This window comes from Oryzias latipes, chromosome 8 (assembly GCF_002234675.1).
Source record: "Oryzias latipes chromosome 8, ASM223467v1".
Taxonomy (NCBI): domain Eukaryota; kingdom Metazoa; phylum Chordata; class Actinopteri; order Beloniformes; family Adrianichthyidae; genus Oryzias; species Oryzias latipes.
The window spans coordinates 19516309-19526031 of record NC_019866.2 but is presented as its reverse complement, the minus strand read 5'-3'; the positions used below and the strand labels follow the sequence as shown (position 1 = coordinate 19526031).

The 9723-nt window shown below is 38.5% G+C and overlaps 1 long non-coding RNA gene across 1 annotated transcript; it reads right to left on the bottom strand.

The window, feature by feature from the left end:
* Window positions 1-3782: 3782 nt before the first annotated feature.
* LOC105354624 lies at window positions 3783-4989 on the bottom strand. The gene is made up of 3 exons (XR_909198.3): window positions 4941-4989; window positions 4202-4281; window positions 3783-4123 (listed from the first exon to the last, which is right to left on the bottom strand). It is a non-coding gene; the product is annotated as an uncharacterized LOC105354624 (long non-coding RNA).
* Between the last annotated feature and the right edge of the window lie 4734 nt (window positions 4990-9723).

The following is a 9723-nucleotide window of genomic DNA, read 5'->3' as shown; positions in this document are numbered from 1 at the left end:
TACAGTTGAGCTGATGCTACTCACCCTTTGTTTCCCCTTTGTATGCTACCTTTGATGTCTCCAGTTAAGCACCAGTTTGTAGTGATTTTCCCGCTCATCAAAGCCTGTATCTAAGTTCAAGTTCAAATTGCCACACAAGCTTCTTTCCCCAACCACACTCAAGCCCAAGTCCATGTTGTCGGTCAGGTTACCCTGCACAAGAAATCTCCAGGTTAACATTACATTTCTACCTCGCTTCCTTCCTAATCAGGAATTGGATTTCATTTCTAGACTTGCATTTTGCAGAATCTTCCTAAAACCTCTAATCAAACTAAAACAGGTGGATCTCTTCATACTCTTAAGTACTACAAACTCTTCTTCTCTGGATCCACTCCGTTCGCCATCTGCCACCCTCTTTAGGAGAGATAAGAAGTAAGTAATTAAGGTTTTGACTGCCTCTGTGATTGCAGATGTGTTACCTTCTAGAATTACTCCACATCTGTCTACATCTTTATTAACAATCACTAAGCAAGAATAGATTTCTAACCCTTCTATCCATTCATTTTATCAACATCATCATTACAATAGATTATCTAGTACTTGCTTACCTGTACTGAAGTTGTTTCTGGGTCATCTCTAGCTTTCTGATGCTTTACAGCCTTCATACTGGAAGGTTTTATTCTCATAAGGGTTTATAGGCTCAGTCTGCTTTTTTGTGTGAAAGCTCACCTGAGCTCTGGTGTGAACAAAACACCTGTTCCCCTTAAGAATGAGGGTCTCAGTTTACTTCATGGTAAACCGAAGTGCAGAATTGAACTAAATGGAGTAAATGGTAGTACAAGAATTAATTACATTATTAATGGTATCACAAGTATTATTACAAGTATTATCTGTATTACAAGTATAGTAAAAGGCATCTCATGAATTGAAACTGAAAGAGCAAGACTTATAAAAAGTTTAAAATATTTTAGCATGTCTAAAAAGGTAAATGTGGCATGAAGAGAAGGAAAACATGTTAAAATGTGGGGATTTGCAGGATTAGCTGGTTTTTGGCTTCCTGCTTCTTACCCTGTTTTGGTCAGGCAATTGAAACTGTTTGATTTCTATTTCCATGAGTTTTTTTTATTCACATTTCAGTCTTTGATTCAATTCCATGTGTGAAAAAAAAAACAGCCCAGAAAAAGGTGTAAACATTATTAGCATTTTTGGCCTACTCAAACCATGTTTGCAGTACTGTCCAATTGTGAGAGCAACCTTATATATACAGTACAGACCAAAAGTTTGGACACACCTTCTCATTCAAAGAGTTTTCTTTATTTTCATGACTATGAAAATTGTAGAGTCACACTGAAGGCATCAAAACTCTGAATTAACACATGTAGAATTATATACATAGCAAAAAAGTGTGAAACAAATGAAAATATGTCATATTGTAACTAAACAAGGGGAATCAGCGTTTCAATATTCTGCAGCTAAAATCTGGAACAGCCTCCCTGGAGTCGTAAGACAGGCCTCCTCTGTGTTCATGTTCAAATCTAGACTTAAAACATTTCTGTTTAGACGTGTATATGACTGAACGGTCCAATCTGCACTTTTCTTTCCTTTCCTTCCTTTCTTTTTAAATCAATTTTCAAATTTTTTCTTTCTTTTAAAGTAAATATTACGTTGATTATTTCTATGATTTTAATGCATTTTTCTGTTTTGTGAAGCACGTTGAATTACTTTGTGTACAAATTGTGTTATACAAATAAACTTGCCTTGCCTTCTAGGTTTTTCAAAGTAGCCACCTTTTGCTTTGATTACTGCTTTGCACACTCTTGGCATTCTCATGATGAGCTTCAAGAGGTAGTCACCTGAAATGATCTTCTTACAGTCTTGAAGGAGTTCCCAGAGATGCTTAGTACTTGTTGGCCCTTTTGCCTTCACTCTGCAGTCTAGCTCACCCCAAACCATCTCGATTGGGTTCAGGTCCGGTAACAGTGGAGGCCAGGTCATCTGGCGCAGCACCCCATCACTCTCCTTCTTGTTCAAATAGCCCTTACACAGCCTGGAGGTGTGTTTGGGGTCAGTGTCCTGTTGAAAAATAAATGATGGTCCAACTAAACCTGATGGAATAGCATGCCGCTGCAAGATGCTGTGGTAGCCATGCAGGTTCAGTATGCCTTCAATTTTGAATAAATCCCCATCAGTGTCACCAGCAAAGCACCCCCACACCATCACACCTCCCCCTCCATGCTTCACAGTGGGAAATAGGCATGTAGAGTCCATCCGTTCACCTTTTCTGCGCTGCACAAAGACACTGTGGTTGGAACCAAAAATCTCAAATTTGGACTCACCAGACCAAAGCACAGATTTATGGTGTCAAAATAGAGCCTAAAGTATTGCGCATCAAAACAGTAAAACCGCGCATCAAAACCCCAAATCTGCGAATCAAAATGCATAAATTGAGAACCAAAACCCAGAATTTGCAACCAAAAGCCTTTCCCCAAAGCACAATCCTATTTCTCAGCTGCCGATTTGTTTTCTCGCCATTCTGAAATCCTGTTTTTGAGTTGCAGTTTTATTTTGAAACTGTCTTTTTGAGTTGCGCTTTTATTTTTTGAGTTGCGCTTTTATTTTTTGCGGTTTTGATTCTAAAACCTGTCGACACGTAAAAACAGCGACATGTCAGTCAAGGGGAGGGGAGGCGGGACATCCCTGATATCCAGAAGCTCATTGGCTACCGAATAAGACCGAGTCTTACGTCAACAGACCAGTTTAGAATGTGCCGGTAAGTTTCTCATGTTTTTCATATCTTTTACTATATTAAAAGATCAAAATTGTACTTTATTTAACCAGAGGACGCCAGCACATTCAGATGAGGAGCTCCACCAGTAGCTGCTAGTGAAAAAAGATGTTAGAAAGTTAGATGTTGCATGACAAACTATCACCATTGTTCTCCTGTGTTAGCATGCTAGCTAGCTCAATGCTAGCGGGGTATCCAGCTCTTCTCATGACTTTTGTGGATTAAACAAAGTACATTTTTTACCACAGTGTCAGGATCAGTCATGTCAACCTGGGAATAATTGCCCGTGGATTGTCACTAGGGTTAATCAAATAGTTTTTTAAGAAGTACATTCATGTATATATAAGGTTTTTCAATATTTCCTTAGGGATTACACAGATGAATTGAACAAAAGCAACATATTGCTGCAAGAAAGTGACACCTTTCCTAGTTTGGGATCAAGTTAATCCCTATTTAAAATAAATAAATAAAAGAAACACAATTTTTATTTGAAGTACCAGAGCAAATTTCCCACAGGTGGGATCAATAAAGTTTTTCTGATTCTGAACTGTATTCCAAAATAATTTTCTCAACCTTAAAGATTGCAGGTTAACACAGGAAGTTACCTTTCACAATATGCAGCTACTGAGTAGCAATTAAGGTGTGTGTGTGTGTGTGTGTGTGTGTGTGTATATATAAATAAATATATACACACACACACACTCATTTTAACTGTCTTAAATACATTTTTCTTTGTGTGCAGGATGCTGTGGACATTGGACGACAGACTAACTTAAACCAGGCAGAGCAGGAAACTGTTGGAGTTGTTGTTCCCTCTGTGGCTTGTCCTCTCTCCTCTCAGACCTGTTCAACCCTTGTGGGACATCAGAAAACCATGGCCAAGACATTAACATTTATGTACTGATCTATGCATGTCATCACAGCAGGATGTAACAAAAACTAACAATGTGAACAGATCTCATCTGCCTTACAAAATACTGCCCCCTTAAGAAAATAAATGGCTAATAATCACCACTGGTATTTTGTAAAGCTTCATTTTTTAATGTTTGACCATTGAATGTGTTTTGTACAAAAGACTGATGGTTTTGCAAAGATCTCTGAAACACAGAGTCAAGTGCATTAGATTCTGTGAAATTCTGAACCACAATTCAGAGAAATTAAAATAACTGTTTTTAAAACTCCTTAAAAGACTTGAGGTGGAAAAGTCACTGTTTTCGTACAGGCACTAAGAAATGGGAAGCAGACAGTGTGGTCAAAATGGACAACTATTTTAAAGGCTTCTCTTTCAGTTGACAGGAGATGTCTGTGAGCCTGCTGGACAGCCTTTGCATCACACTGGGACGTCTTTGGGGCCTGCATCTGGAAAGAAACAAAAACAGCAAAGTTAATTAACCAAAAAAAGAAGAGAAAAATTAAGATTAAATTTTTTTTCATTACCTTAAAGAAGATGTAGACATCCACGTCGTAGCTGCCTCAGTATTCCTGCCTTTTTTGTTATGGTATGCATAACAACGGCCCTTATAGAAAACGACAGACATACAGGAATAGTCAATTTTAAAACCACCACCCAATTAAATATACTAATAATTCTATTGATGTCTAATACTGGAATAATTTTAAGTGGAATAAAACACGTTTTTGCTGGTCTGCTACAATTTACTCTGCTCTGGTTCACTCGAATACCGGACTTCTGCCAGTCTGCATAGTGCAGACGCATACATTTTGAATAATATGGCACAGCAATATTGTTTCTCTGTTCAAATTGAACAGGAATTATTGAACTTCAATAATTCCCTATGTCTGTTACAAACCCTGAAAAATATTGAGAAACCTTATAGGTCATAACATATTTGATTAACCCTAGTGACAATTCACGGACAATTATTCCCAGGTTTACATGACCGATCCTGACACTGTGGTAAAAAATGTACTTTGTTTAATCCACAAAAGTCATGAGAAGAGCTGGATACCCCGCTAGCATTGAGCTAGCTAGCATGCTAACACAGGAGAACAATGGTGATAGTTTGTCATGCAACATCTAACTTTCTAACATCTTTTTTCACTAGCAGCTACTGGTGGAGCTCCTCATCTGAATGTGCTGGCGTCCTCTGGTTAAATAAAGTACAATTTTGATCTTTTAATATAGTAAAAGATATGAAAAACATGAGAAACTTACCGGCACATTCTAAACTGGTCTGTTGACGTAAGACTCGGTCTTATTCGGTAGCCAATGAGCTTCTGGATATCAGGGATGTCCCGCCTCCCCTCCCCTTGACTGACATGTCGCTGTTTTTACGTGTCGACAGGTTTTAGAATCAAAACCGCAAAAAATAAAAGCGCAACTCAAAAAATAAAAGCGCAACTCAAAAAGACAGTTTCAAAATAAAACTGCAACTCAAAAACAGGATTTCAGAATGGCGAGAAAACAAATCGGCAGCTGAGAAATAGGATTGTGCTTTGGGGAAAGGCTTTTGGTTGCAAATTGTGGGTTTTGGTTCTCAATTTATGCATTTTGATTCGCAGATTTGGGGTTTTGATGCGCGGTTTTACTGTTTTGATGCGCAATACTTTAGGCTCTATTGATGCGCGGTTTTACTGTTTTGATGCGCAATACTTCAGGCTCTATTTTGACACCATACAGATTTCCACTGGTCTAATGTCCATTCCTTGCTGCGTGTGACAGGAGACGGGAGCAGCTGCAGGGATGGCAGTTCACAGTTTCAGGCTGTTATAAACAGTGTAATATAACAAAGAATAGGAAATCAAAAGGGGGCGCTGATTTTTTTCCAAGCACTGAGCCGCTGCCGCGACCGCCCCCGTTTAATTTGCGCCCCGGGCCTGTATTACCTGTGCCTCAAACCGCTACTACTGCGCGCCCCCGGGGACGTGCCCCACTATTTGAGAAGAACTGCTGTCCAGTAACTACCTTTACAGGCTTTGTTTCATAGATTTGTTTTTTTTAACAAATCTATGACAATTATTTACAGAAAATGGGACAGTTGCAATATCTTTACTAAAATAAACTTAAAACGTTTTTTATACATGACATGAATAATTATTTTAAAAGGTTTAATCCAAGCTTTTGGGACTCCACATCCAACAGATCTGAACGAAGAGTTGTGATTATTAAATCAAATATTTTCATTGTGTTGCTTAAGTGTGTAACATGTTTTGTTTTTTTTATATTGAATGTATAATTCTGCAATTTTGACACAAAAACAACATGTTTATTCATGTTACTTGCAAATACAAGACAGCTTTTATACAGTACGTTTTCATGTGCCAAGAATTTCTTTAGTTAATTAATCACTGCAATGGTGAAAGAGGTATTTTTCCAAAGCCTAAAAAAGGCCTCTGATTTGCATAAAGTCTCTGCAAAACAAAAATAATCCAGAGATAATGAAATCTGGATTAGAGTATCTGATTTATCAAAGCGGTGATACCCTGACTGACTCTTGCATGATCCCCTTTCAAAGAATTGACAGATAAACTCTAATGGTGGGACTCTGACACTCATTAATGTCTGACTCTTGGAATCACCTCAAAGACAGAAAGGCACAATACAGAGTTAAAGTTTTCTTTTTTTGGCTTTTCCCTTCAGGGGTCACCACAGTGAATCAGCTTCCTCCATCTAACCCTGTCTTCTGCATCCTCTACCATAAAACACCAACAATCCTTGTCTTTGTTTACTGCATCCATAAACCTCCTCTTTGGTCTTCGTCTAGACCTCTTACCTGGCAGCTCTAGACTCAGCATCATTTTACCAATATATTTAGTGTCTCTCCTCTGGACATGTCCCAACCATCTCAGTATGGCCTCTCTGACTTTATCTCCAAAACATCTGCTGTACCTCTGATTCCAGATCCAATCATCCTGGTCACTCTCAAAGAGAACCTCAGCATCTTCATCTCTGCTATTTTCAGCTCTGATTCCTGTCTTTTCCTCAGTGCCACTGTCTCTAATCTGAACAACATGGCTGATCTCACCACAGTTTTATATACCTTTCCTTTCGTATGAGCTGAAAGTCTTCTGTCACACATCGCACCTGACATTTTTTTCCTTCCATTCCAACTTGCTGGGATTAACCTTCATTCCTCTTCTTTCCAGGCCAACCTCCACCTCTCTAGGTTTTCCTCTACCTGTTCCCTGCTGTCACTGCAAATCACAATATTGTCTTTAAACATCATACTCCATGGTGATTCCTGTCTAGCCTCATCCGCCAGCATGTCCATCACCTTTACAAAAAGGAAGGGGCCCGGAGTTTATCTCTGATGTAATCCCACCTCCACTTTGAACTCCTATGTCACCCCTAAAGCACACCTCACCACTGTCTTACAGCTCTTATTCATGTCCTTCGCTGCTCTAACATACTTCTCTGTCATTCTAGACTTCCTCATAGAAAACCACAGTTCTTCTCTGGACACCCTGCCATAAGCTTTCTCCAAATCTACAAACACACAATGTAGCCCTCTCTGACCTTCTCTGTACGTCTCTATCAACATCCTCAAAGCAAAAAATGCATCTGTAGTGCTCTTTCTTGGCATGAAACCATACTGCTGTTCACAAATGTTCACTTGTGTTCTTTGTCTAGCTCAGAAATGGGCAACTCCAGCCTTTCCAGTCGGGCTAGAAAAGCTTTAATAGTGAAACGGTGTGACTTTTTTTACCATCAACAAATTTATCACTGCATTATTAGGGAGTAGGGTTCTGTCTCAAAAAGCAAACACATTTAAGCCGATGCTCAACATTTCCTGAGCATCACACATTATCCTGTCTCAGCCACCACCATACTGGGTCATAAACACCCTAAGCAAACAAACATATAAACCTGAAATAACGCAGTTAACTTGGAGCGCACAGCCTTTTAGTTTAGTCACAAGTCCGTGTGGAGATATCATGTATCTGTGTCAGCCTGGTGAAGGAAATGACAGTGTTAAAAGGCTAGTTAACATATATGACCTGTGAAAGAAGCGTTAAGTGCATCCTGAAAAATCTCCTACTACATTACGTAAATCTAAACAGTCTTCAACCATCAAGTCAACACAGGTAATCATTCTAAAAATGAGTAATCATTTGCAAGGGCGACCATATGTCCAAGAAGCCACTGTTACCTTAGAGAAAAATAGAAAGAAGGGACTAACGAGATGGAGAAGAGGAATAAGTAGGGACTCCTAAAATACAATTTAATACTGAATTCAATTTGGCTTTTGACACGTACAAGACAAATGACAATAAATACTGAAATTCTCACCTGTAATAGATGGTTGGTAATATTAAGCTTTCCCAGGTATCATTTAAGGATTCACTCTCAGAACAGCTCTTCTGGGTTAACTAACCTTATCTTAGACTGAAAGTCATCTCAGCCTTGAAAACCTGTTAAAAATGTAACTTCTTAGATAAGTTTTGAGCCAAAAAGAGAAGTCATAACAACCCAAAGGGTGTAGCACATAATTGAAAGTGTCTGTTGAGAGTCACTAATACACAGCTATAGTTTTTTAAAGGTCTAAAGAGACATGTGAGTGTACAAAGGATTGCATGTAAAAAAGCTGACTGGCCCTGTTTAAAAATAAGAAAAATAAATAAATATTGAATAGCAATTTATCCATCTAAGTTTTCTCTAAATAGTATCAAATGATTTAGTGCTATTGAGCAAAGTGCAACCTTTTCTAACATTTTTGGTCAAATAATCTGTTTTATTCTTTTGTGATGGACTGACAAATTCTCCAAGATGTACCCCCTCTACCCCTTCACCCAACAGCATCTGGGATAGGCTCCAGCAATCTGGTGACCCTGAAAGGGGTCAGAAATGGATGCATAGTTATGCTTTTACATATTTTTTTGATATTTTTCTATCTTTTTGTATGTGATGTTAGATGCAACTACTCCTAAGCAAACCCCAAGAAAGAGAATTGATAAAAACATTTTTATGGAGGAGCCTAAGAAAACATTCTGTTTACATTTTTGAAGATGGAGATTCTTATACCAAGTCAAGGATTCTGATGCGAAAGTCAACCATCATAGACATTTACTCCCCCCTTCATGACTGCAAACCCTTGTTCTAGATCCAAACTGTTGCCTTTGGAAAGGCTGAAAGAACAGTGGAGGCTCTTTTGCTATCAAATTCTTAAAGGTATACAATTTCTTTTAGGCACATCATGTTGTAGGGTGAGGGGGGGGTTCCCATTTTGTGAAAATAATCTAAGCAACCATCAGGATAACTGCATAAAATACTGCACTTCTAGAAAGCAAATTTCTATTAAAATATGTTTTACTGCCACTCTGAACATTCAGTGTCACTGACAACATGGAGTCATTCCTTTTCTTTATGTGAAATCTATCAAAAGAGATTTTTTTAGTCAGACTATCATTCTCAGATGATACAGTTTTGTATTGTAGCTTTTGCAGAGCACACATTTTCTCATGCATAGTTTTTAGTCAATAATATACATTTAGAAGAGTTCTATGGACTTTAAAATATGTCTTTATATTTACCTTTATTAGACTGTTATAGACCAACACACTGTAGAGAGATCAAGCTCTTTCTGTTTTCTATGTTACAATAACTGAAATGTTTTTTGGTCAGACAAATGAAAAGGCCTTTGAAAAACATTTTAGAACCAGCTGGTTTGCATTAGCCTCATCTGATTGTGCATTCCAGTGCTTGCGACTGGTTGCAGCCTTTTACATGCAGGACCTTCAGGAGTAGCACAACCTGTGCTACAATACACAGTGAAGAGGAAGAAATGGTCAACTGAATGTATGTAGCGTCACAGCTGTTTAGAGTTTTTCCACAGCATCCTGTTGCTTCTTACTGTTGTTGTTCTGTGGTTCTGCTCCACCATCTGCATCTCTCCAACACTCCCACATTTCTAACACAACGTCTACAACTCATCATCCTTTCACCCCGCAAGCATCTTTTCCGCTTGTACAACCTGCTTTAGAGTTTCTTCAGCTTCCTT